This window comes from Nicotiana attenuata, unplaced genomic scaffold (genome assembly GCF_001879085.1).
Source record: "Nicotiana attenuata strain UT unplaced genomic scaffold, NIATTr2, whole genome shotgun sequence".
Classification (NCBI taxonomy): Eukaryota; Viridiplantae; Streptophyta; class Magnoliopsida; order Solanales; family Solanaceae; genus Nicotiana; species Nicotiana attenuata.
Genome location: NW_017670294.1, coordinates 1,089,629 through 1,116,526, shown reverse-complemented (window position 1 = coordinate 1,116,526; position 26,898 = coordinate 1,089,629).

The following is a 26,898-nucleotide window of genomic DNA, read 5'->3' as shown; positions in this document are numbered from 1 at the left end:
TTAAAGGATTATTGTCACGCTAATCAAAGGATCTTCATAAATTTTATCTTGCAAATTATTTTCGGGCAATCTTTCGATTTAAGATAAGAGTTTCTCGCTGGATAATGGAGGTGTCGACGATGAGGAGCAGGGGGTGGAGATGTTACACATAATAAGTAGGAGAAAATAGCGACGAAAAAGAAAGAGAGATAAAGAGAAGGAAATGTAAAAGAAAAAGAATAAAATAAGACATAAAAAATACAAATAAAAAGCTAAATTGAAAAAAAAATTTACACGTTGCAAGCAAGGATTGGAGCGTGAATTGCACATTTAAAAAAAACTAGGATTAACCTAGAAAGGTGGTTTATTATACTTCTAAGAAATACATAGGGGTAATAGGACCCCCACAAAATATGAGGGTACAACTGGTAAAGTGAAATAACCTGAATAAGTAATTACTATCTGTTATCCCATTTTTTTTTTTTTTTTGGTAAACAAAGAATTTTATTACTAATAGCAATCTGTACAGAGAAAAAAATACTACATATGGACAACCCCATCGCAGTTAAAATCATGGATAGAAATTTAGCTGTGCAAGCTTCTGTGCCAATCTAGTACTCAACATTCCTCTATAAAAGACTTATTGGATGATTAGCTTGGTGATACTCAATGCTTCAGTGGTCTTGTTCTAGAATACCCTGTTATTCCTCTCCACCATATATGGTATACACAAGCAGCCAACGTCATCCTGTAAATTTTCGCATTGGAACTCCTTCCCCTTGCATGAACTTCTGCCCGTCTAAGTTCCCTTTGACAATCCAGTACTGGTCTGCTTATTCCTTGCCAATGCAAAAGTTTACTCCAAATTTATGTAAAAAAATCGCACTGGAAAAATAGATGGGACATACTTTCTAACTGGGTAGAGCAAAACGGACATACCTGATTGTCAATAACACCTCATTTCATAAGTCTATTTTTTGTGGCTAGTCTTTCATGAGCTGCTATTCTCAAGATAAATACCCATTTCGGAGATCCAAGATTATTACAAACTAGCCTTTTCCATGGCACTCTTGGAAAATCACCCCTCATTAGTGTATACATCTTCTTAATAGAGAGGACTTCCATATTCCTAAGGTCTGCTTCCAGAACTCCACCCTGCTGCACATCGCTTTTGAGCTTCATAAGTTTTTGCACCACTGATCTCGTCCAAGTCACACCTCTATTCAAGGTTATGAAACGGTCGATTGCAATAGTAATACCCAACAAGGAGTCGGGGTCGAATTCCACAGGGAACTATGTGTGGAATTGAGGAGTATAAATTGTAGTGTATGAGTATAAACTATCTCAATTTACACTTTCACAAACTGGTGTTGGTTCAATGTTTATTTTAAACTAAGATTGCAAGATTAAGAAATGAAACTAAGAGATTGTTTTTGTTATTTTTCAAGTTTTGTAAAAAGTCTAGGGCTATGACCATCACCTAGGTGTTCGCATAATTGGATATAAACCTTAATGCTTGTTTTGTTGATCGAGGTGTATTATATCTATCAACAATCAATTACCCACTCAATACCTCTCGGTCAGAGAGTTTTGCCTAATTTGGCTTTCTCAAGTCCAAATGAGTATTGCACAGTTGATAAAAGCTCAAGTCAGATTATTACTATCTCTAGGTTGAAACCTTTAATTGTGATTATCGATCTCTCGATTGACCAAATTTTTTGTTAGCCAAGTTTCCCTAAACTAAGTCTCTCTTTCTCAAGTAGAGACTAAGTGTAACGACCCGACTTGTCATTTTGAGAATTAGGGTTCTGTTTGGTGGCTTAAGGTCTCGAGTAGCTTCGGAATGTGTATTATGACTTGCGAGGGTTGTCAAGTTTGGTTTTCGGATGATTCGGGATTAAATTGAAAGAACAACTTCTTGTTTTGGAAGCTTAAGTTGAAATAATTGACTGGATGGTAAATTATGTGTAAACAATCTCGGAATGGAATTCTGATGATTTCAATAGCTCTGTATGGTGATTTCGGACTTAGGAGTGTGCCCGGATATTTATTTTGAGGTCCGTAGCTAAATTAGGCTTGAAATGACAAAAATAGGAAATTTAATTTTGGAAGTTTGACGGGGGAGTTGACTTTTTGATATCGGGATTTAAATCCGATTATGGAAATTGAAACAACACCGTTATGTCATTTATGACGCGTGTGCAAAATTTAAGGTCAATCGGAATTGATTTCATAGGTTTCGGCATTGAATGTAGAATTTAGAATTTGTTAGTTTTGAATAGGCTTGAATTATAGTGCGATTCGTGTTTTAGTGTTGTTCAATGTAATTTGAGAAATCGACTAAGTTCGTTTCATATTGTGGGACTTGTTAGTATACTTGGTTGGGGTCCCATGGGGCTCGAATGAGTTTTGGAAGAGTTTTTGGAGCTTTGGTGTTTTGAGCATAACCATGTAATGATCCAAAAGTCTATTTTTAGTTCTAGAAATCAAAATTCGATTTCGAGACTTTTGGGATTTTGATAATGAATTATAGGAATGATCTGAAAAGTTTGGTCTAATTTAATCAAGTCGCGATTGGATTTTTAGCGCAAAACATGAGTTAATTGTTTAACGAGCGAATTTGGTATCACATTGAGAAAATGAGCTCTGAATTGAGTTTCAATTGAACGACTAGGTTCGTATTATTATTTGAGACTCATAGGAAAAAGAATATTCGAATTCTGAGTTCGTATGATGGAGTTAGAGCCTTTTTTGTGGATAAAATAACTGCTGTTTTTCACAGCAGTGCGCGATATTTCTGTTGCGCGGAGCTGACTTTGGAAGCTTATATCTCGCAATCTATAAGGAATCTAAAAATTATCAAAACTCGAAAGTTGTAGCCCTTTTATATTGGTTTCCAGAAAGTTAAGCCATTCATCATTTGAACATTTTTACAGAAAGTTATGATCGATTGACTGAAGGCTGATAATGCAGTTTTGTGATCGTCAGAAATTTCGAATGCACAAGGCCGGTTTTGGAAGCTTATATCGCGCAATCTATAAGGAATCTCAAAATTATCAAAACATAAAAGTTGTATCCCTTTAATTCTAGTTTTCCTAAAAATAAACCATTCATCATTTGGTCATTTGTACAGAAAGTTATGATCGATTTACTGAAGGCTGGTAATGCTATTTTTTTCCGGGGCTGAGGCAAAATCGTATGTGTCAAATGCGAGTTATAAGTCTCAAATGTGAAATGAAACTTGATTGAACATAATGTTTAAGTTCTGAAAAATAGGACTCCATTTTTATCGAATTAGAGCTCGAGGTGAGACGTTTTTCGGGAGATTTTTGAAGGAGAATAACGGGGTAAGTGTTCTTAACTCAATTTTGGTCAAATTAACCTAATCTAATGCTATTTTCAGCATCAATCTGTGATTTAAGTTGGAAAATTTTGAAAATCCTATCGGTTTAATTTGAAGATTTGAGCGTCGGTTGATGTCAGAATTTAGTAAAATTAGTATGGTTAGACTCGTGGTTGAATGTGCTTTCATATTCCGTAGCTTTTGTCGGGTTCCAAGATGTGGGTCCAACGGGCGATTTTTGAGTTAAATTTCTGATTTTGTTGAAAAATTTGTATTTTCATATGGAATTGATTCCAATAAATTGTATTGACTGAATCGAATTAGTTATGGCTAGATTCGAGGCGTTAAGAGGAGATTCGCGAGGCAAAGGCATAGCGGAGTAAAAGAATTACGCGGTTTGAGGTAAGTAACATTTCTAAACTTGGTTCTAAGGGCATCAATCCTCGAATTTAGTGTTATATCAATTATTGGAGGTGACACACATGCTAGGTGACGAGCGTGAGGGCGTGCACCATAGAAATTGTGACTTAAATAAATTCTGTGGAGATGTAAAAAATAAAAGAATCATGTTATAATCCGTGTATCCTCCACGTGTTATAGAAGTTGAACTGAGGCTCGTATTAAAGATCATGTTTAGGCTACGTGCCAATATTTTGGGACCCATGAAGTCGTGTTGCTATTAAATAAATTATTTTAAAATGTAAACTTTATACTCAGTCATGTTCATGAATAATGAGTATATTTATGGGATCGGGCTGCACGCCGCTACAGGCCTTATTGGCTTTATATATTTATGGGATCAGGCTGCACGCCGCAGCAGGCCTTATAGGCTTTATTATTATGGGATTGGGCTGCACGCCGCAGCAGGCGTTGTAAGATTTATTATTATGGGATCCGGCTGCACGCCGCAGCAGGTGTTATAGGCTTCATTGTTCTGGATCGAGGCTGCACGCCACAGCAGGCCACATCCTCTTTATATCACGCTTGGGCTGAAGGTGCCCCTCCGGAGTCTGCACCCCACACAGTGCGTAGATGATTATATATTCGGGATGGACTTCCTAGGGCATGGACTTGACTTACTTATTTATATTCGTGATGAATTTCCTGTACATGGATCTTGTCCGAATCATTATAATTTGGGGATAAATTTACCCTTGGGATGGATTTGGCCTTATACGGTAGTGAGTCACTGATTGTCGGTTGAGGTATATATATACGGGATGGAACTTCCCTGGGCTGGATGGGTCATATACTGTACTGAGTGACCAAGTAATTTTGTGATCGTGAGTACATGATGTTTTCCCCTTAGATGTAATATTCCTCATATCATTCAGTATTGATCTATTTTACTTGTACAGAGTTAATTGTTGATCTTGAAAGCATGTCTATATTTCTGTACTGTTATTTTTATACTGGACTGTACCTGCTGAGCTTGTCACTACTTTCACCCTACACCTCGTGTGCAGATCCAGGTGCTTCTGGACACGGCGACTGTTAGATCTCAGAGTGTTATCAGTTGGAGACTATCAAGGTAGCTGCTTGGCATTCGCTGACCTTTACTCTCTTCCTTTCAGTTATTGTATTGTTCTATATTTTCAGACAGTGTTTTTATCAGTCATACTTTATTATCATTTAGATACTCATGCACTCAGTGACACCGAGTTTCGGGAGTGTAATTGTACGAGATATTGTGGATTTTCTATAAAAATCTAATTCTTATGTTTTCAAACTTAAAAGGATTTGGGATTTATTGAGGTTATTGGCTTGCCTAGTATCGGATAGGCGCCATTACGACAAGTGAGATTTTGGGTCGTGTCAAGTTGGTATCAGAGCTCTAGGTTACATAGGACTCACGAGTCATGAGTAAGTGTCTAGTAGAGTCTTTCATATCAGTATGATGACGTCCATACTTATCTTCGAGAGGCTACAGGGCATTGAGGATAAACTTCCCATCTTTCTCTCTTTATTGTGCGATATTGATTCAGCTTGAAGCATACCTCTTTGAATTTGTTTCACTCACTCGTATGCGTATGTGAGCGCTCGATATCAGCTATGCATCGATGGCTTGTGATTCTATGAACGAGATACGAGATGTGTTTACTGTGTTTTGGTGATGGGCCAGTCTGGAGGACTTGAGGCCAGGATTAAACCGCAGCTTAGGCTCGGTAGTTTCAGTAGTTTGAACTTGTACAATTGGACTCATATGTCCGGTAGTGTCCTTATGAGTGGAATTTATGGCTCGATGAACAGTTGGATGACTATATGATGATTATATTGTGACTCCGGGATATGTTCAGATGGTTTGAAAGTGACGGAAAAAAAATATTTTCTTAAGATGTAAAAAGAGCTATTGGGTATTTGACTTCTATCTCGATTTGACGTAAAGTCTCGAGTTATGAATGTGTTGAAGGATCTTTCACGTGGTGTAATTGTGGAGCAAATTAAATTTTTGTGTCTTGTTGATGAGTTCAAACTCATGAAGGTTAAGTGATTACGTAGTAGTTGTGGCAGTAAAAAAGGTATAGAAAGATGCTAGTATGAGGCTAAACATTCGGGTTATCACCTGCGGAATAAACTACAGAGGTGTGATCTTCATAATGTTGTATGGAGAATCTTCTTTTTTATTAGTAAGGTAGATGTATTGAGATTTGAATTTGAATTAGTCAAGAAAGTTGACCTGACAGTCATGGGAAATGAAGGCGAGCTTAGTAGACAATTTGAAGTACCATATAGGTTATGTTGCATGAGCTTGGGAAGAATTAAGTTCTCACTACGTGTTATGGCAGTAATTAAGTATGGTATTGCAAATTATTGAATTTTTTGATATATGGCTTTGAGCCAAGTTGGGGAGCCTGCTATTGATAACTCGATTTCATAGTAATAGGTTAAATTTAGGTTTTGGTCCGAGACATACTTGTGGAACAATTATAACTGCATAGGCTAAGATTGGGGATGACTCGAGTAAGGAAATTTCCCGAATACGGGATATAATGCACTTATGAAAATATGAAAAAAATCATGCAATGATTAAGTTGTTAATTGCGAAGAATGTAGCTCGCATGGAATATGAATTCGACTGGTGGTGTTAAGGCAAGGTTACTTCTTTGAGTGTTGTTGTGCTAATGGGGCATGTGTCCTTTGGCCCGTTTGGGTGGTGCAATTCAGGTTTGAGCAGAGTGGGTGACTCTTGAGAAGGTTCCAATGGGTCCGAGATTTATATATGACAATGGAGAATTTTTCCGGACTTGTGTATGGATAGAATATGAGATTTGCTTTTGATTGTGCTGGGACTTGCGGTAATTCTGTATGACTATGGATTCTATATTCCAGTAAAAGAAAGGTAAAAGAACAATTTTAAGTCCCCATAAGGTCTTTCCAGAGTGGGTGTCTCAGTTATGGTATTAATGAGGGTAATTATGATGTGGTGAGGCTCTACAGATATTTTGGTGGCAATATTCTTGGCTTTGGTAACCTATGTGGCTTGGTCGAGTTAGAGGAATTCAGTCTTGATAGCTTGGTTATGTTCTTGATGGTTTTTACCATGGTTCGAGCCGGATATTTTTTACCGGTGTGAGGAACGTGTTGTGTATTGTGATTTCCTCCTAGAAGGGAGCAGATGGAAGATTTATAACTAATCGGATATGTATTCTACTAGTGACTCAGAGTTAATATTAAATTTTCATACTTTTTGTATGTTTGTCTAATAAAGGCGGTGTGTCTTGTGGGATTGAGAATTGCATGTATAAGGTGGTAGTTTAGTTTTGAAGGGAAGGTCATGAATTATGGACAACATGATTAGTTTCAGACATTTAGATGAATGTTATAACTGCTCGGTAATTCCGGAGGATGGTGCGCATTTCAGAAGGCACATTGTATTTTGACTTGCGGATGTTCATTGGTATTGCAGTATCCACCTGGTTGATAGACTGCTGATATTCAGATCATTGTTATGTGGCACTGAAGAATCATATAAGTATTCCTCATAGGATGATCGTATATGAGAGATGTATTAGACATTCAGGCGGTGGAGTTGGGATCAAATATGGTGATTTGTGTGTTCTATGGATTTGGAGACTGGGAGTTCTCAAAAGCAGGTTGTTTCATGGTTATAGACTTTGATGATGTGGCCAAAGCTATTCATATGATAGTATGTGTTATGGTTAGGTCGTTGTGGAATTTTGGAGGGCTATTTGTCCATTTAGGGATGACCTGAGTTGATTTGGGGGCCCATTGATAGGCCTAATGAGGATGTGTATTCTACATCGGGTTGGATTTGTTGACTCCGAACTCCTATTGTTGAGGGATGTGCCATTCAGTTAGAATTGATTTTTATTCATATCGGATATGTTCTATGTGTTACTCTTCCAGTCTATGAAAGGTTGTGATGCGTTGGTTATATGCACACATAGTGCGGTTCAGTTTGGGCCTTATAGCGGAATTTGAGTGAGATGGTGATTGGGGTGTGGAATGGTTAATTGCGCCTTAGTTATGGTGTTTCTGGATTGTGGTATATTGTGATATTTGCTTCTCCATGGTTATGGTCATGAACTTCGTATACTTGATGTCAAATTGCGTGTGCTTGTTGATTTTGAGCATTGTGGCTTGAGGTATTTCATACGGATCAGTGCTTGGATGGGATCACGCATTGCAGCTGGGTTATGTCGGGAGATGGTCCTTTGTGTTAGATTCGTGTGTCTTTGTTCTACTAGGTATGATGGGTACGTAACATTTTAGTTGTGGTGGTACTTGTTGAACTTGCAGGATGGTTCTCTCATTTTAGTCATTTTCCTTGATTGAGAGTATATTTGGAATGTTGCTTATTGCTTTTGATTGTATTGATTTGGCATGTCACTAGAGTGGTTGTGTTGGATGAGATGAGGTCATTGGACCTAGAATGGATACTATCAGATTTGATTACAACGTGTTGGAGGAATAATTTAGAATTCAGCTTAAATAATTGGCTGTGGTACTTGTTAAACAAGGGAAAGCTCCGTGACTTGTTGATCTGGTAAGTGGTCATGAAATTTCGCGTGTTTCTTTCATTATCGGCAGTGTACGAAGGTTTTTGAATGAGGTGTTGTATGATATGGGGTTTAATACCGGAACCGGGTTTGTTTTTAAGCAGCTACAGTGATTAGAAACTATTGCGAGTGTGCGGGTTTTGTGGTATATCATGTGATTACACCTGGAATTATGTCTAAGGCTTAATACAGCTTGTTAAGACTCATATACAGTGTAGATGTGAGATTTGGGTCTTCAAAAGAAATTTTTGGATATTGGAAATTGGATTCCAAGGTTTATGAGCTAATGCTAAATTAGTAATTTTCAGTTATGTGGTGTCATCAGGCCTATATGGAATAGGGTGACATGGATCACCCCCCGGGTATGTGCGTGATAAGGTGAAATAGATATTTGAAGGTTTAGGAACAACTCTTGACACGTTCGAGGAAGAACGTATGTTTAAGTGGGGGAGAATATAACGACCCGACTTGTCATTTTGAGAATTAGCGTTCTGTTCAGTGGCTTAAGGTCTCGAGCAGCTTTGAAATGTGTATTATGACTTGCGAGGGTGGTAAAGTGTCACGACACCAGACCAACCGGGTAATGATGGCGCCTATCATGAAACTAGTTCAGCCGACACAATCCCAAATCAAACCAATACTTCATAATAAAGACGTTTTAAGCTAGTAATTAATAAAAATTTCATAACATGAGTCTAAATAACAAGTGCGGAAAACAACATAAGCCCGACATCGGGGTATCACAAGTCACGAGCATCTACTAAGGACTGTATGAATAAAACTAAGACTATCACAGTCTGGAAAATACTAATATAGTCTAAGAAAGATAAGAGGAAGAAGAGCAAGGCTGCGATCGCCATGCAGCTACCTTGCCGACTCCGGATATCCGCGACGGATGAAGGATCAGCGCTCGCTATCACGACCCGCAACTCCTGGATCTGCACACAAGGTGCAGGGAGTAATGTGAGTACGCCAACTCAGTAAGTAATAAAAGTAAATAAAGACTGAGTAGTACTAAACACATAAATCTACGTCATAACACCACAGTGAGTACAGTATGTTTTCAAAACATTATACAAATCGAATCATCTCGTAAAAATCCAATTTTAGTAAAAATCATTTGGAAAATGTCGTTTTAACCGTTTCAACAGAAGTCCAATGAAGTTTTGAGTAAAAATGATTAAAATCATAAATAGCATGTATCATAAACCGCCCCTCGGGCATAACATCACTCAGAATCAGCCCCTCGCGCAACCTTACAACCACTCGTAATCAGCCCCTCGGGCACAACATGAATCAAGAATAGCCCCTCGGGAAACATCATAACACTCACTCAGGGTACCCGCGCTCACTGGGGGTGTACAGACTCCGGAGGGGCTCCTACAGCCCAAGCGCTGTAACAAGCCATCTCGTGGCATAATAAATCGGGCCCTCGGCCACTCATATATCACAAATTAGTACAACATGTTGCGGCACGCAGCCCGATCCCTTGATATCCTCACAATACAGGCCCTTGGCCTCACTCAGTCAGAAACCTCTCATGCCACTCGGGCTAACAGTAAAGACAGGGTACTCATCCCAAAATATCATTTTATACCTCAAACAGAGTAAATAGGATTGAGTTATGAAATCAGTAAAACATAGCATGACTGAGTACAGATATTAAATCAAAAAAGTGAGGAATAATAGTGAAAAGCCCCTAAGAGTCCAAACAGCTTGGCACGAGGCCCAAATATGGCATTCATCCCACAACATAGTAATACCTTCAAAAATACATACGTATCAAATAGTTTCCAATCAAATACGCAACTTAATAGTCGCTACGGGACGGACCAAGTCACGATCCCCAACGGTGCATGCCCTCACGCTCGTCATCTAGCGTGTGCGTCACCTCCAAGTAGTGAAACGATGTGTAATCCGGGGTTTTATCCCCTCAGGACAAGATTTACAATCATTTCTTACCTCAAACCGGATAAAACTCTAACCCGCTATGCCCTTGCCTCTCGACTCGGCCTCCAAATGCTCCGAATCTAACCAAAATTAGTATATTATCATCAATATACGCTAAAAGAATGAATTCCACACGAAAATAATTAAATTAGACCAAAAATCCCGAATTGGACTCAAACCAGGCCCCCCGGCCCACGTCTCGGAATCCAACAAAAATTACAAAACTAGAAACTCCTTTCACTCCCGAGTATATACATATCAAAACCATCAAAATCGGACCTCAAATGGCCCCTCAAATCCCCAATCAAAGCTCTCTAAAACTCAGGCCCTAATCCTTCAACTTCACCCCAAATTCCCGACTAATTTGAATGATTAAGTAGTGGAAAAATCACCAAAAACACAAAATAAAAGGCCCAAGTAGCTTACCTCACTGAAATCCCTCGATTCCCTCTTGAAGTAACTACTTGTCGCCCAAAAATGGTGGAAGAATGACTGAAATTAGCGAAGGGGAACTTATATACTTTCTGCCCAGAACTTCCGCATTTGCGGTTCAAATCTCGCACTTGCGCCACCGCTTCTGCTGTCCAACCAACCGCACCTGCGATTTCCACTTAAACGACCAGGACCGCATGTGCGCCCTAGTCACCGCACTTGCGGTGATGCAGATGCGTCCAAATAACCGCATCTGTGGTTCTTCTCCGGATGGCCAAACTGCGCACCTGAAATATCCATATCGCATAACACCTGCGGTCCCCAATCCGCAGGTGCGGAAATGACCGAAGCAGAAAAAAATCAGCAACATCAACTCAATGCCAAACTTTCCGTCAATCACCCAAATTCATCCCGAGGCCCTCAGGACCTCAACCAAACATATGAATAAGTCACATATCACCATTCAAACTTATTCCAACCTTCGGAACATTCAAAACAACGCCAAAATACCAATTCACCCTCGGATTTAAGCCTAAGGATCTTCCGAATTCCGCAAATGATGCCAAAACCTATCAAACCTCCTCACATTTTGCACACAGGTCACAAATGATACAACGGACCTACTCCAATTTCCGGAATTCCATCAAGACCCTGATATCAACATTTCCACTGCCGACCGGAAAACGCCAAATTTCCAATTTCGCCAATTCAAGCCTAAATCTACCACGGACCTCCAAATTACATTCCGAACACGCTCCTAAGTCCAAAATCACCTAACGAAGCTATTTGAACCATCAAAATTCACATCCGTGACCTTCTATGCATAAGTCAACATCCGGTTGACTTTTCCAACTTAAGCTTCCGAATAAGAGACTAAGTGTCTTATTCCACTCCAAGACCACTCCGAACAAAGAACAATCAACACAGTATGATGAAATATAGCTGAACACACACAAATAAGCATAAATGGGGGAAGTGGGCCTGTAACTCATGAAACCACCGGCCGGGTCGTTACATCAAGTTTGGTTTTCGAATGATTCGGGATTTAATTAAAGAACAATTCTTATTTTGGAAGCTTAAGCTGAAATAATTGACCGGATGGTGGAATATGTGTAAAAGACCCCAGAAAGGATTTCTGATGGTTTCGATAGATCCGTATGGTAATTTCAGACTTAAGAGTGTGTCCGGATATTTATTTTGAGGTCCGTAGCTAAATTAGGCTTGAAATGGCGAAAATAGAAAGTTTAAGTTTAAAAGTTTGACCAGGGAGTTGACTTTCTGATATCGGGATCAAAATCCAATTCTAGAAATTGGAATAGCTCCGTTATGTCATTTATGACTTGTGTGCAAAATTTGAGGTCAATCGGAATTGATTTGATAGGTTTCGACATCGAATGTAGAATTTGGAATTTGTGAATTTTAAGTAGGCTTGAATTGGGCTGAAATTCGTGTTTTAGTGTTGTTCAATGTAATTTGAGACATCGACTAAGTTCGTGTCATATTATGGGACTTGTTAGTATACTTGGTTGGGGTCCTATTACATCCCGTACCTTAGCATTAGGACGTGCCGTAGTAAATCCACATGAATTCGAAGGGATTATGTCTATTAGGAGGTTATAGAGGGTTTAAGACATTATTATTATGAGACCCTGTAAGTTTACAATCTTGATATCGTTAGATATTATGTTAGTGTGGTACTTTCTTTTAAGTGAAGTATTTTAGTAAAAGTTTTAAAAGTATAATTTTGGAATTGTGTCCTCTCGAACTTCTATTCTTTAAAAGGAAAGTTTTCACCATAAGCTTTTTAATGCTTATTGAATATTTGAAATATATTTGATTGTTAACAAGTCATTGTTAACCCGATTTAGTATTAAACAGGTTCACAATCTTTATGAACTTACTAGATCATTATTTTTTCACTAACGTCTATTTATATATAGTGATAATTTAAGCTCTTACTCTAAATTAGTGCCTTGTTAAGTAGGAAACATATAATTTAGGAGGGAGTACTATAATTTATGTAAAACTCATTTATATATTATAATTAAATCTGTACCAATATCATGCAATAGAAGCCCACTCCAAGTGAATTTTATTTTTGCTTAAGTAGTGAATTACATAGCCATTCATGTTCCATGAATAAGAGTATTTGGTACAAATTGTACCTTTTGAAAATCCAAAATTTATATTTATCTTGCTTTAAATTATATTCATAATATCAGAAATTTTATGAGATTTTCTTTATTGTAAAGGTAGAAATTATTTTCGCACAAGGAAAGAAGGCTATCTTATTACCATTTTAAGAACTAAGCGTACGAAATTTTTTACTCTTTATATGAGATTAGGAAAATTAGAAGTTAAGAAAATATATTTATTTTTACATGGATATTTAATGAAATAATTATGTATGTATTAATTTTATATGGTACCACATGACCATGATAGAAGGGTATAAAGTGTATTAAAAGTAAGTAATATTTTAAGTAAATTGAGATAATTCTTAATTATGCGGGTAATTGATTAATTACTGGGTAACGAGACGCTACCTAATTACCTAATAAGTAGATAAAGATTAAAACACCCCCCACCCCCACGTGGCAGCACCCCCTTAAAGCATATGTATGACTCTTAAGTCATACGAGAATAGGTGGCATATGATTAGGGGGCATTTGGTTTATGAAGTGATGCATATGATGGTATGACTCTTGTGGTGGATGTCTTTTTTATCAGGCTCATGGCCAAACATCACTAGTTGTGAATTTTCATATGAATTCATATGTAGAAGTTGCATAACAATCCTGTATGTTCCAACATGCAATTAGGTGAGGTAGCTTTGGTAGTAACTTTCATACGGTCCCAAATGGATTGGTTAATTTGGCAAGTGGAGGAACTTAGGCTACTTAAAGAGGGACAAGTTGTTTTCTTGGGTGATGCTTATGCCTCACTTTGTAGTTACTTCAATGTTCTTTGATATCTTTTATCTTATTTATGAAGGAGCAGAAAATTTGGCACCTGGATACTCGTATGTACTTGGTAGATGCTGTATGTCAAGAGCTTAGGTGGGAATTCCTTTGTAGCTTTCTACTTTTTTGGGTAACAGTATTTGAAAATGTTGTACGGGAGTTATTTTCCGGTGGAGATTGCTTCAGTGACAATCTGTATGGGTTTCTGGTGGGAAGTTTTAGCTGGTCGCACAACATTGATTTTAGGATATATTCTGTGCTTGCTTTTTACAGGTATGTTAAGGCTATCCCTTCTTTCTTTTTGGCATGATCCAAATTATACAGAACGAACGAGCAAACACATAGTTTTCATAAACAACTCTATCCATAGAAATACTAAGGGTCTCTGTGTTTTTGATTCCCCATGTGACATGCTATATTATTATCTGTTCATGGGTCTACAAAATACGTAAGTTGGTAAAGTTTATCTCATGATATTAATCAAAGTCATAATGATCTTATGACGTACCGAGAGATTTTATTAACGTATCTCATATGCATTTCATGCATTTATACATGCACATTGACCCATGACCAGATGATATTATATAAGCATATATATATATATATATATATATATATATATATATATATATATATATATATATATATATATATATATATATATATATATATATATATATGGAAAAGGTTATGGCGTTATATATGCACCACCACCTGATCAGCTGGTATACGTTGATAATTTTGCCCACAGTGGCAGAGATGATATGATGGGATGCCCTCAGAATCTTGATGATGTTATGTACGTACAGACCTATGCATTACATGAAATTTATATGCATGTGCATGACATTATAAATATTTCATGATTTACAGAGCTATCCAGACTTACAAGTATAGATAATCAGTTTGACGAGCTTTCATAGTTGGCGAGATTGTCTTCAGCAAAGGATCTGTAAGACTCCACCTCATTCGGAGTGCAGCCGAGTCTATGAGTCATCGTGTCAGAAGTTTTCTACAGACTTATGGGTAGGCCGGTACCCTGTCCCATTTGATGTCAAATAATCTTAGAGGCTTTGTAGACAGAGGTTCATTTTGTACAGTATGTCAGAGTCCTTGACAACCCAAATGTATTCATGTTTTAAGAAAAATGGTTCAATGATACAGTTTTTTCTCACTTACAGTTGTACATTATGAGTTGTGTCCATGTCGGTCCATGATAGTTACAAAAGGAATGAGTCCAGCTAACTCGACCTATGTATGTTCTAGTTTTGGTCGAACGATCATGAGTTACAGAGTGGTTTGCTCGGGCCAGCATGACACCGGGTGCCAGCCACGCCTCCCTAGGTTTGGGGCGTGACAGGTCCCATGGGCCTCAGATGAGTTTTGGAAGAGTTTGGTGTTTTGAGCATAAGCATGTAATGATCCAAAGGTCCATTTTTAGTTCTAGAGACTGAAATTCGACTTCGAGACTTCCGGAATTTTGATAATGAATTATAGGAATGATCTAGAAAGTTTGGTCTAATTTCATAAAGTCGTGATTGGGTTTTTAGCACGAAATATGAGTTAATTGTTTAACGAGCGAAATTGGTATCACATTGAGCACATGAGCTCTGAATTGAGTTTCGATTGAATGACTAGGTTTGTATTGTTATTTGTGACTCATGGGAACAAGAATCTTCAAATTCCGAGTTCATATGATGGAGTTAGAGCCTGTTTAGTGAAAATAATAACTGCTGGTTTTTTTCACAGCAGTGAGCAAAATTGCTGATGCGCGGAGCTGACTTTGGAAGCTTATATCTCGCAATCTATAGAGAATCTGGAAATTATCAAAACAAGAAAGTACTATCTCTTTGATTCTAGTTTCCAGAAAGTTAAACCATTCATCATTTGGACATTTAAAAAGTTATGATTGATTGACTGAAGGCTGGTAATGCAGTTTTGTGATCACTAGAAATTTCGAATGCACAAGGCCGACTTTAGAAGCTTATATCTCACAATCTATAAGGAATTTGAAACTTATCAAAATATGAAAGTTTAGCCCTTTGATTTTGTTTCCAGAAAGTTAAATTCATTATTTGGACATTTGTACAGAGATTTATGATCGATTGACTGAAGGCTGGTAATGCAGTTTTGTGATCGCTAGAAATTTCGGATGCACAAGGCCGACTTTGGAAGCTTATATCTCGCAATCTATAAGGAATCTGAATATTATCAAAACATAAAAGTTGTAGCCCTTTAATTCTTGTTTCCCGAAAGTTAAACCATTCATCATTTGGACATTTGTACAGAATGTTATGATCGATTAACTGAAGGCTGGTAATGCTATTTTTTTTTCTGGGGCTGAGGCAAAATCGTATGTGTCTAATGCGATTTATAAGTCTCAAATGTCAAATGCAACTTGCCTGGACAATGTTTAAGTCCCATTTTCCATTTTTATCGAATTGGAGCTCGGGGAGAGGCGATATTCGGGAGATTTTCAAGGAAAACATCAAGGTAAGTGTTCTTATTTCAATTTTGGTCAAATTACCCGAATCTATTGCTATTTTTAGCATCAAAGCTGTGATTTAAGTTGGAAAATTTTGAAAAACCTCATGGTTTAAGTTGAAGATTGGAGGGTCGAGTTGATGGCAGAATTTAGTAGAATTGGTATGGTTAGACTGGTGGTTGAGTGTGCTTTCATATTCCGTAACTTTTGTCGGATTCCGAGACGTGGGCCCCACAGGCAATTGTTGAGTTAAATTTATGATTTTGTGGAAAAATTTGTATTTTCATATGGAATTGATTCCTATAAATTTTAATGACTGAACCGAATTAATTATGGCTAGATTCAAGGCGTTAAGAGGCCTATTCACGAGGCAAAGACATAGCGGAGTAAAAGAATTACGTGGTTTGAGGTAAGTAACATTTCTAAACTTGGTTCTGAGGGTATAAATCCTCAAAATTTGTGTTATATCAATTATTGGAGGTGACGCACATGCTAGGTGACGAGCGTGTGGGCGTGTACCATAGAAATTGTGACTTAAATAAGTTCTGTGGAGTTGTAAAAAATTACAGAATTATATTATTATCCGCGTATCCTCCACGTGTTATAGAAGTTGAGCTGAGGCTCGTATTAAAGATCATGTTTAGGCTACCTGCCGATATATTGGGACCCATGAGGTCGTGTTGCTATTAAGTAAATTATTTTAAAATGTTAACTTTATACTCAGTCATGTTCATACATTATGAGGATATTTATGGGATCGGGCTGCACGACGCAGTAGAACTTATTGGCTTTATATATTTATGAGATCGGGCTGCACGCCGCAGCAAGCCTTATAGGCTTTATTATTATGTGATCGGGTTGCACGCCGCAACATGCCTTATAGTCTTTATTGTTCTGGATCGGGGATGTACGCCGCAGCAGGCCGCATCGGCTTTATATCACGCTTAGGCTGAAGGAGCCCCTCCGGAGTATGTGCCACGACCCGGACTTTTCACCCTCGGGAGTCGTGATGGAGCCTACTAGTGAAAGTTAGGCAAGCCACTTATCTTAATCCGTTCACTTTTAATCCATTGACAGTTATAACTTGACATTTATAAAAAACAGAAATTAATAGAGCGGAAGAATGAAAATTTAACAATTTAGCTAATAACAATACGAATCCATAACATAAATTACCCAGAACTGGTGTTACAATCTCACAGACTATCTAAGAAAACTACAAATAAAGTCTGAACAAAAAGTACATGTATGTCTCTGAAATAGTAAAGAACAGATGAAAACTAGATAGGGAGGGGACGCCAAGGCCTGCGGATGCCTGCAGGACTACCTCGGGTCTCCTGAGGGACTGAAGGCAGCAACCCCAAGCTAAGGTCCATATGCTCCAGTACCGGGATTTGCATAAAAGAGTGCAGAGTGTAGTATCAGCATAACCGACCCATGTGCTGGTAAGTGTCGAGCCTAACCTCGGCGAAGTAGTGACGAGGCTAGGACACAACAACCAATAACCTGCAACTAAACAGTATCTAACAGAATAACAGTTATAAAAGTAATTCAAAAGTAACGGGGAAAGGGTAACATGCTATGGGGAAGAATACCAACATAATGAATCAAAGTAATAGTGGAATAAAACAATCAAGGTACTTGAACCAAAGTAGCAATAAGTCAAAATAAACAGGCAATAAGTGCACGACATCACCCTTCGTGCTTTTACTCTCAAACCTCACCAATGCAATCAAATAATGAAAATGTGCACGACATCACCCTTCGTGCTTTATCTCTCTTCCTCACCATATAAGTATTAGAAATGTGCACGGCATCACCCTTCGTACTTTATCTCTCTTCCTCACCATATGCATCAATATCAATTAAAATGTACACGGCATCATCCTTCGTGCTTTATCACTCTTTCCTTACCAAATGCATAAATATGAATGTGCACGGCATCACCCTTCGTGCTTTATCACTCTTTCCTCACCCAAACAATAGCAACAACAATATTCCGGCAAGGGAATCAACAACAAGAATAAACACATCCCCGCAAGGGAATCAACACTAAGAAGTAAGTACGTCCCGGCAAGGGAATCAACTATAACCAAACTTGTACCAACACTTAACTTCACAATCAAAACCTCAACTGGAGCCAATGCTCAACAATAAACAAATACCACCAGTTAATCATAGGTCTTGGTCAACACGGAGAATCAACAATTTAGGCAATTTTAGTACTCATTAAGAAATACAACAATTACAATTTAAGACTCACGGGCATGTTTGACACCGACGTATAGATACTCGTCACCACACCTATACGTCATATACTACACTAGCACATAGCAAATAAGGCACAATACCTATTCCCTCAAGCTAAGGTTAGACCAAACACTTACCTCGAACTTCCACGGCCAACTCAAGCCTCAAACACCGCTTTTCCTTTAAAATTCACCTCCAGATTAGTTATATCTAGTACAAATTAATTTAACAACATCAATAAATGCTAAAGAATTCATACCCAATGCTTACTTATAGGTTATCTATCATTTTCCCCAAAACATCAAAAATGGACCCCGGGCCCGCTTGGCCAAAACCCGAGGTTCAAACCAAAACCCGATTACCCGTTCACCCACGAGCCCAAATATGCAATTAGTTTCGAAATCCGACCCCAAAACGAGGTCTAAATTCCACTTATTCAAAAAGCCCTAATACTACCCAAATTCCTAATTTCTACCATAAAAACCCTAGATTTTTGGATGAAGATTGATGAAATGCAATGGGAAATCGGATGAAAAAGGTTTAGAATCATATACCAATGCTTTAGGGAAGAACTTGGCTCTTGAAAATAGCCTCAATGCTCTCTAGTTTTGAAAATATGAAGCAAATGGGTTGTGCCCGTTGTTGCTACTGTTTTAAAAATGACTGGGCAGGCCTTCATCGCGTTTGCGATGGGCGTGTCGCATTTGCGATGGATCAGGCCCAGATGGCCATCGCGTTCGCATTCAAAGGATCGCGTTCGTGGAGCTTCAGCTCCTCAAGCCTTCGCGTTCGCATTCAGGTGGCCGCATTCGCGTAGAACAATTTGAAATCCCTCCCTCAGGCGACAAACCCTACGCTTTCGCGAGAGCCTGAACGCGTTCGCGAAGGGTAACTCCCCCACAGTTTTGCGTTCGCGTCCTAAGCTCCGCGTTCGCGAAGAACAAACTGCCACATGAGGAAACTTGCCATACGCGTACGCGAGTGAAGCCACGCGAACGCGAAGAACAAAATCTCTGTGCACCTGAGACAGCAAAACCTGCAACTTTTCTACGTGTAAAAACATCTCGAAACCTATCCGAAACTCACCGAGCCCTCGGGGCTCCAAACCAAACATGCATACTAACTCAAAAACATCATATGGACTTAGTCGTGTGATCGAATTGCCAAATTAACACCTTTAACAACGAACTTAGCATCAAAATCAAAGAAAAATCTCATGAACTCTTAAGTTCCATTTTTAACAACCGAGGGTCCGATTCACGTCATATCAAGTCCGTTTCTTACCAAATTTTACAGGCTCAACCTAAATACAATATAAGACCTGTACTCGACTCTGGAACCTAGATACGGGCCCGATACCATCAATTTCAAATACATTCAAATTTCCAAAAACTCTTAAAATTTCAGTTAAACAATTTTCTTCAAAAATTCATTTCTCGCGCTTGGGACCTCGGAATTCGATTCCGGGCATACGCCCAAGTCCCATATTTTTCTATGGACCTTGCGGGGCCGTCAAATCACGGGTCTGGATCCGTTTATCCAAAATATTGACCGAAGTCAACTTAAATTTAATTTTAAAGGCCAAATTAGCATTTTTATCAAATTTTTGCATAAAAGCGTTCCGGATAGACGCCCGGACCGCGCACGTAAATCGAGGTGATATAAAAGGAGACTTTTAGGGCCTCGGAACACAGAATTGACTAAAAAATCAAGTGATGACCTTTTGGGTCGTCACATCCTCCACCTCTAAAACATCCATTCATCCTCGAACGGATAGAGAAAAGAAGTACCTGAGTCGGGGAAAATATGGGGATATCGGCTCTGTATATCGGACTTGGACTCCCAGGTAGCTGCCTCGGCAGGCTGACCTCTCCACTGAACACGAACCGAAGGGAACTTCTTCGATCTCAACTGACGAACCTACCGGTCTAGAATAGCTACCGGCTCCTCCTCATAGGTCAGGTCCTTGTCCAACTGGACAATGCTGAAGTCTAACACGTGGGATGGATCGCCGTGATACTTCCGAAGCATGGACATATGAAACAATGGGTGCACAGCTGACAAACTCGGCAGCAACGCAAGTCTGTAAGCCACCTCTCCCACTCGATCAAGAATCTCGAAAGGACCAATGAACCTAGGGCTTAGCTTGCCCTTCTTCCCAAATCTCATCACGCCCTTGATAGGCGACACTCAAAGCAATACCCGCTCTCCAACCATGAATGCCACATCACGAACCTTGCGATCGGCATAGCTCTTTTGCCTAGACTAGGCTGTACGAAGCCTATCCTTAATGATCTTCACCTTGTCCAAGGCATCCTGCACTAGGTCCGTGCCCAACAACCGAGCCTCTCCCGGCTCGAACCACCCAACCGGCAACCAACATCGCCTACCATATAAAGCCTCATAAGGAGCCATCTGGATGCTCGACTGGTAACTGTTGTTGTAGGCAAACTCCACTAAAGGCAAAAACTGATCCCACGAACCTCCAAAGTCCATAACACAAGCTCGGAGCATATCCTCCAAGATCTGAATAGTACGCTCGGACTGTCCGTCCATCTGGGGATGAAATGCTGTGCTCAACTTGACCCGTGTACCCAACTCACGCTGAACTGCCCTCCAGAAATGCGAGGTGAACTGCGTACCTTGATCAAAAATGATAGACACGGGCGTACCATGAAGACGAATAATCTCCCGAATATAGATCTCAGCTAACCTCTCGAAAGAATAGGAGACTGCCACAGGAATGAATGCGCTGACTTAGTCAGCCTATCAACAATGACCCACACTGCATCGAACTTCCTCTAAGTCCATGGGAGTCCAACAACAAAGTCCATAGTGATCCGCTCCCATTTCCACTCAGGAATCTCAATCTTCTTAAACAAACCACCAGGTCTATGATGCTCGTACTTTACCTGCTGATAATTTAAACACCGAGCTACATATGCAACAATGTCCTTCTTCATCCTCCTCCACCAATAATGCTGCCGCAAATCCTGATACATCTTAGCGGCGCCCAGATGAATAGAATACCAGGAACTATGTGCCTCCTCTAGAATCAACTCACGAAGCCCATCCATATTAGGCACACAAATACGACCCTGCATCCTCAAAACTCCGTCTTCCCCAACTGTAACCTGCTTGGCTCCTCCGTGACGCACCGTGTCTCTAAGGACAAGCAAATGAGGCTCATCATACTGCCGGTCTTGGATACGCTCAAATAATGAAGAACGAGCGACTGTGCAAGCTAGCACACGGCTGGGCTCCGAAACATCCAACCTCACGAACCGATTGGCCAAAGCCTGGACATCCAAAGCAAGCGGTCTCTCACCGACTGGAATATACGCAAGGTTGCCCATACTGGTAGACTTCCTACTCAATGCATCAGCCACTACATTGGCCTTTCCCGGATGATAGAAGTTGGTTAATCATTGTGACGATATCAATTATTAGACAAATGAGGCGTATGGGTAACTAGTACATTGGCAATAGGAATCATTAAGGAGTAATATTCAAGTACGTGACCCAGTCGTCTCCTGGAGTGTAGGGAAAATCCGTTTATCAAGAATGAGTATACTCTGGAACCTTGAATGCGATATGGGTTTCCAAATATATGAAGTTGAATTACACTCCTAACGTTAATTGACACAAGGAATCTATGCCACAAGCCCAAGAGGATGAAAAGAAGTTGAACACTTATGAGATTATCATATTTCAAACATCTTAACCCTTCCTGATAATTGATTATATATGAGAGAACTAAAGATACGACAACTTGCCTTCCAAATCAATATGCTCATGATATGTGCAAAAATCTGAAAGCATCTAATCTCAACCTTTCACGAGTGAAACTAGATAGCTAGAACATCTTAATATTGGGATGAACACATGTATTGGTTAGAGGGGTTCTAATGGTTGACATGATGCTCTCGGGAGAAAGACAAATAACACTCCTATCCACCCAGGGAGGTGGAATACCAAGGGTAGCAAAACTCCCGGCACATGATAATGACAAGCCAATGATTCTAGAAGTCGGGTGCGTAAAGGCAACCAAACCCAATGAGATAGCATAAAATAATCATGGAAGTTTTGCAGATGTTCATGATGAGTTCTCCATGAATTTTGACTTGAGAAGTACCCAGATGCTAATGAAAGACAGGAAAACATGAGAAATAGGCGTTGTGCTATTATAGCCCCCCAATGTGCATTTGGTCTTGACGGAGAGCCTATTGAGGGCCCTTATGAGAAAGGAATTGTGATAGTGACACATAGAAGGACACATTCTCTCATGGTTATCGAAAAAGTGTTAGGAAACTATCACAATGAATTCACTAACTAAGGAACACAATTAACGCATGTTGTGGAGGTGTAAAGAGAAATTAAGCAATTGTTATGAGCTGGACATGCTTCTGCTATATTAACTCCCAAACTGCAATACAATACCACGTCATGGGCAACCACAATTCTAGGAACGAAGGTGAGCTACTTACTGCGGGATGTCCCAAGTGGACACGAAAGTTATACTATGATGGCGACACAAGATCTTCCTATGACGGAGATGTGAGGATCTCAATTTTTAGAGAGACTTTATGCACAGGGTGACTATTTCGATTGACATGCACTCATATGATAGGTGTTAAGGTATGCTCTTTTGTTACTAGATAGTGAGAAGGTTTCGTGGTGATACTCGCAAGAGGGTAGAGTGACTGTTCAAACCATATAAGCCATATAAACTAGTGAGTAAAAGAGTGACTCGAGAAGGATTGCAACACTGGGATGCTTTACATGGAACTCGACACCACATAGGTAAACTTTACGACGGTGCATGTATAGGAACAAGCGAGTAGCTGTTGTCCATTAAAATAAAAAGATTCTGTAAGAAATTCATCAGATATAGTCCCTTGTTTAGAATTTAGGAAAGCAAGTGGGAAGTATTAATCTTAGAGTTATGACTCAATTCAAGACATAATTATAGATCTTAATTCCATAAAAGGATGTAAATAAGAGAATTTGTGATAGAGTGGATTCACGAATAATGCGTCTCGTTCAAAGAGTTGGTGCAAGCAATGTTTTGTGATTCAACATCTTGTTAAGACCATGTTTATGAGAACTCTTCAATATGGATGTACATGTACAACAAGCAAAACTTTGTGTTGTTCATAATGATGTACTGAGGAGCGACTTACTTGGTGACTTTAGCTTGATAGGGAAATAACTTTATCGATGCCCCTGGACTCTACATCCCTAACGCACGTCGGTAACATACTAATATACTACATTATCTGGTGGTGCAATGACATTAATAAGAACACGGGTACTCCCTTCAGCAACAAGTCCTACCAATCCCTCCATGGCTCGATACACTCTCCTAACAAGCGCTTGGGCAATCTCCCTCAGATTCAATGGTGGGGTCATTCCCTCCTTACTTCTTCAAATTCATGGATTATGGTATTAAGATTACTCATCTTGGGAATAAGACATAGCGAGGAAATTAGCTCCCTATATTGAGCTCTACTGCATGATCTGGAGTATCAAAGAAGGGTGAAATTCCTAAATGTCCGAATAGCCTCCAACTTATAGATATGGTCAACAACACACCGGTAAGAAGGACTCTACTAGACACGGCTCCTAGGACACTTTAAAACCTTAGGCTCTGATACAAAGTTTGTCACGCCCCAAGAGCGCGACCGACGCTCAACCGAGTAAACCCGACTGAGCAAGCCTGTTAGGTTTCATACTACCCCAAATTCGTCTTTGAATAAAGAGGAAATGTACACCATTAATCAAATACTATGAATATATCATTAACGACTTCCATATCATTTCCATTAGCAACCTCGTTCATAAGTTTCAAGATATTACAAGTTTTATACATCTTTGCCAAATTTCAATATTTCTATTTTGATTCCAATACCCGACACCACCCACAACCTGTCTACGGAGCCTCTAAATACAACTGAAGAGAAATATGGAAATGCCGGCAACAAGGCTCCGGCTATACCTCAAAATACAAGTACATGATGAACAAATGATACAAGACCCCGAAATGAAGTGGGGCTCACCAAGTCGGCTGAAAAGAGGATACGCCACTAGCTGCGACCAACACTATCTGCTATGGAACCACCTACATCCATTTAAAGATGTAGCGCCCCCGGCAAAAGGGACGTTAGCACCATGGAATAGTACTAGTATGTATAACTAAACACCATCTCATTAGAAAGAACTATCATACAAGAACGACGAAATCATAAACACCATCTCAATAGAAAGAACTATCATACAAGAACAAAGAAATCATAAGGATTCAACAAAAGCTTTAAACAATCACCACATCATCAATTAAAGGGAATCACATAGCTTTCACATAATTTCCATACCTCTAGGTTGGGACATTTCAAAACTTTTCATCATCATTCACAATACCACCGCTTTATTGCGCGGAGTCCGATCACGGCTCGACGGCTAAGCTGCCTCATCTGAGACATATACTTCAATCACAATTTCATTCTCACTTTTCGATTTCAATATCAGCACAATACCACCATGTGTGTAGCATGGCATCCGATCACGGCCCGATCGGCTAGGCCATCTTACCAAGACGTTACCCCTTTGTCAATTAATCATCTCACTTCAATCATTATTTTACATAAATTAATTCATAGGCACTTGGGCCACAATTATCACATCATACCTGGCACTAGGCCACATTCCATAACTCAAGCTCTTTTCCCCACATTTCACATCATTTCCACATATTTCACATCAATATCAATTTCAACAACAAGCCATTCAATTCAAGACGTCAAGTACACATGAGGGGAAACATGAATCATGGGCATATACAATATTTCAGAAATCATACACCTCAAGTTCATTAGCAACGAAACTTTAAACACAAAGGATTCTTCTAAAAAGGAGGGGACACACCAAACCACAATAGAAACATACATCAAAGTCATAAACAAGCAATTACACCAATTATTCTTGAATTACTCTTTGACAGATCACAACAATATACAATTTCAACATCGGAGCATGTGACAACTCAGATCACATTGGATGTATTTATAAGGCAAAACATTATCTCGAACCGCCACTTATGGGCATAGATTTTGTACAACGCCTTTAAGACACTTTATTATTGAAGTCATTTATGGAAAGTAGAGTCAAGACTCATTTCCTAATCTCTTTCATATTTTCTCTTGTCATAGGCATCACTAGGCACAATTATAACTCAAGTTCTCGGCACGTTGGCCACGCTCTATTTCCCAAATTCATTTAATTTATTTCAAACATCTTTATACATAGAGGATTTCACATAGATTGGCATAACAATCACAATTTAGACTTGACTTGCAATCTGGGCAATTTAGCACATAGTTCATATTCTTCACACATCCTCAACTTACAAGGAATAGCATATTAAACACATGGAGGCACACCTTTCACATATATTCTCACAACACCAATTCATTTGAAATAACAAGTACTACATCAATCAAATTTCGGACTTACAACATTTACATGGGCACCATGGGAGCTCAATTTCTAAGAAGAGGGAGTTTTAGCCATACATACCTCAAAGAGCTTTTCCTTAAGTTTCTACAACGTTTCGGATGTTCTAGAAAATCCCAATCTACTTTGAGACATAACAAAATTGAACACAAATTAGAAAAATATTCATGGTTTCGGCTCATTTGAGCATTTTATCTAACACTAGTTGTGCATCTTGATTTCAAGGCTCTTTTACAAGATTTCCTTCATTACCCAACCTAATCTCTACTTATTCGTGTTCAACAATCTTCCCAAAACCTAATTTGTACATGCATGTATACATAATACTATTACACCTAAGAATCATACCTCAATAACCTATCTTATACCCCAAACTCGAAATTAAAGTCTAATGTATAGAACCTTACCTCTTAGATGAAGAACTTGTGATTGGGTTCTTTAATTCTTGAAGATTGATGCAAGATTGGATGATTTGAATGTTGGTTCCTCCTTCTCTCTCTAAAATGCTCTCACCTCTCTCTAGAATGCTCATGAAATCACCCCAAAATGGACCCCAAAGCCTATTTATCAAAATGGGGTCGGGTTATGTAAATAGGAAAATGAAGCCTCCGAAACAGGGTCTGCGGTCGCATAATGGACCGCACAATTAGTTTGCGGGTCGCAAAATGCGCCGCAAAACTGGTGCCCAGAACTGGGCTACACTGGACAAGTCTGCGACCATTTTGCGGTCGCATAACCACTTCTGCGATCGCAGAATTGGCTGCAGAATGGGATTTTGCCAACTTTTGGTAATTTTGTCATAACTTTGGGTAGGAATGTCCAAATGACGAATGGTTTGAAGCGTTGGAAACTAGACTCGAAGACCTTTCATTTGATATGTTATTCATCACATAAAAACTTATATATATATATATATATATATATATATATATATATATATATATATATATATATATATAT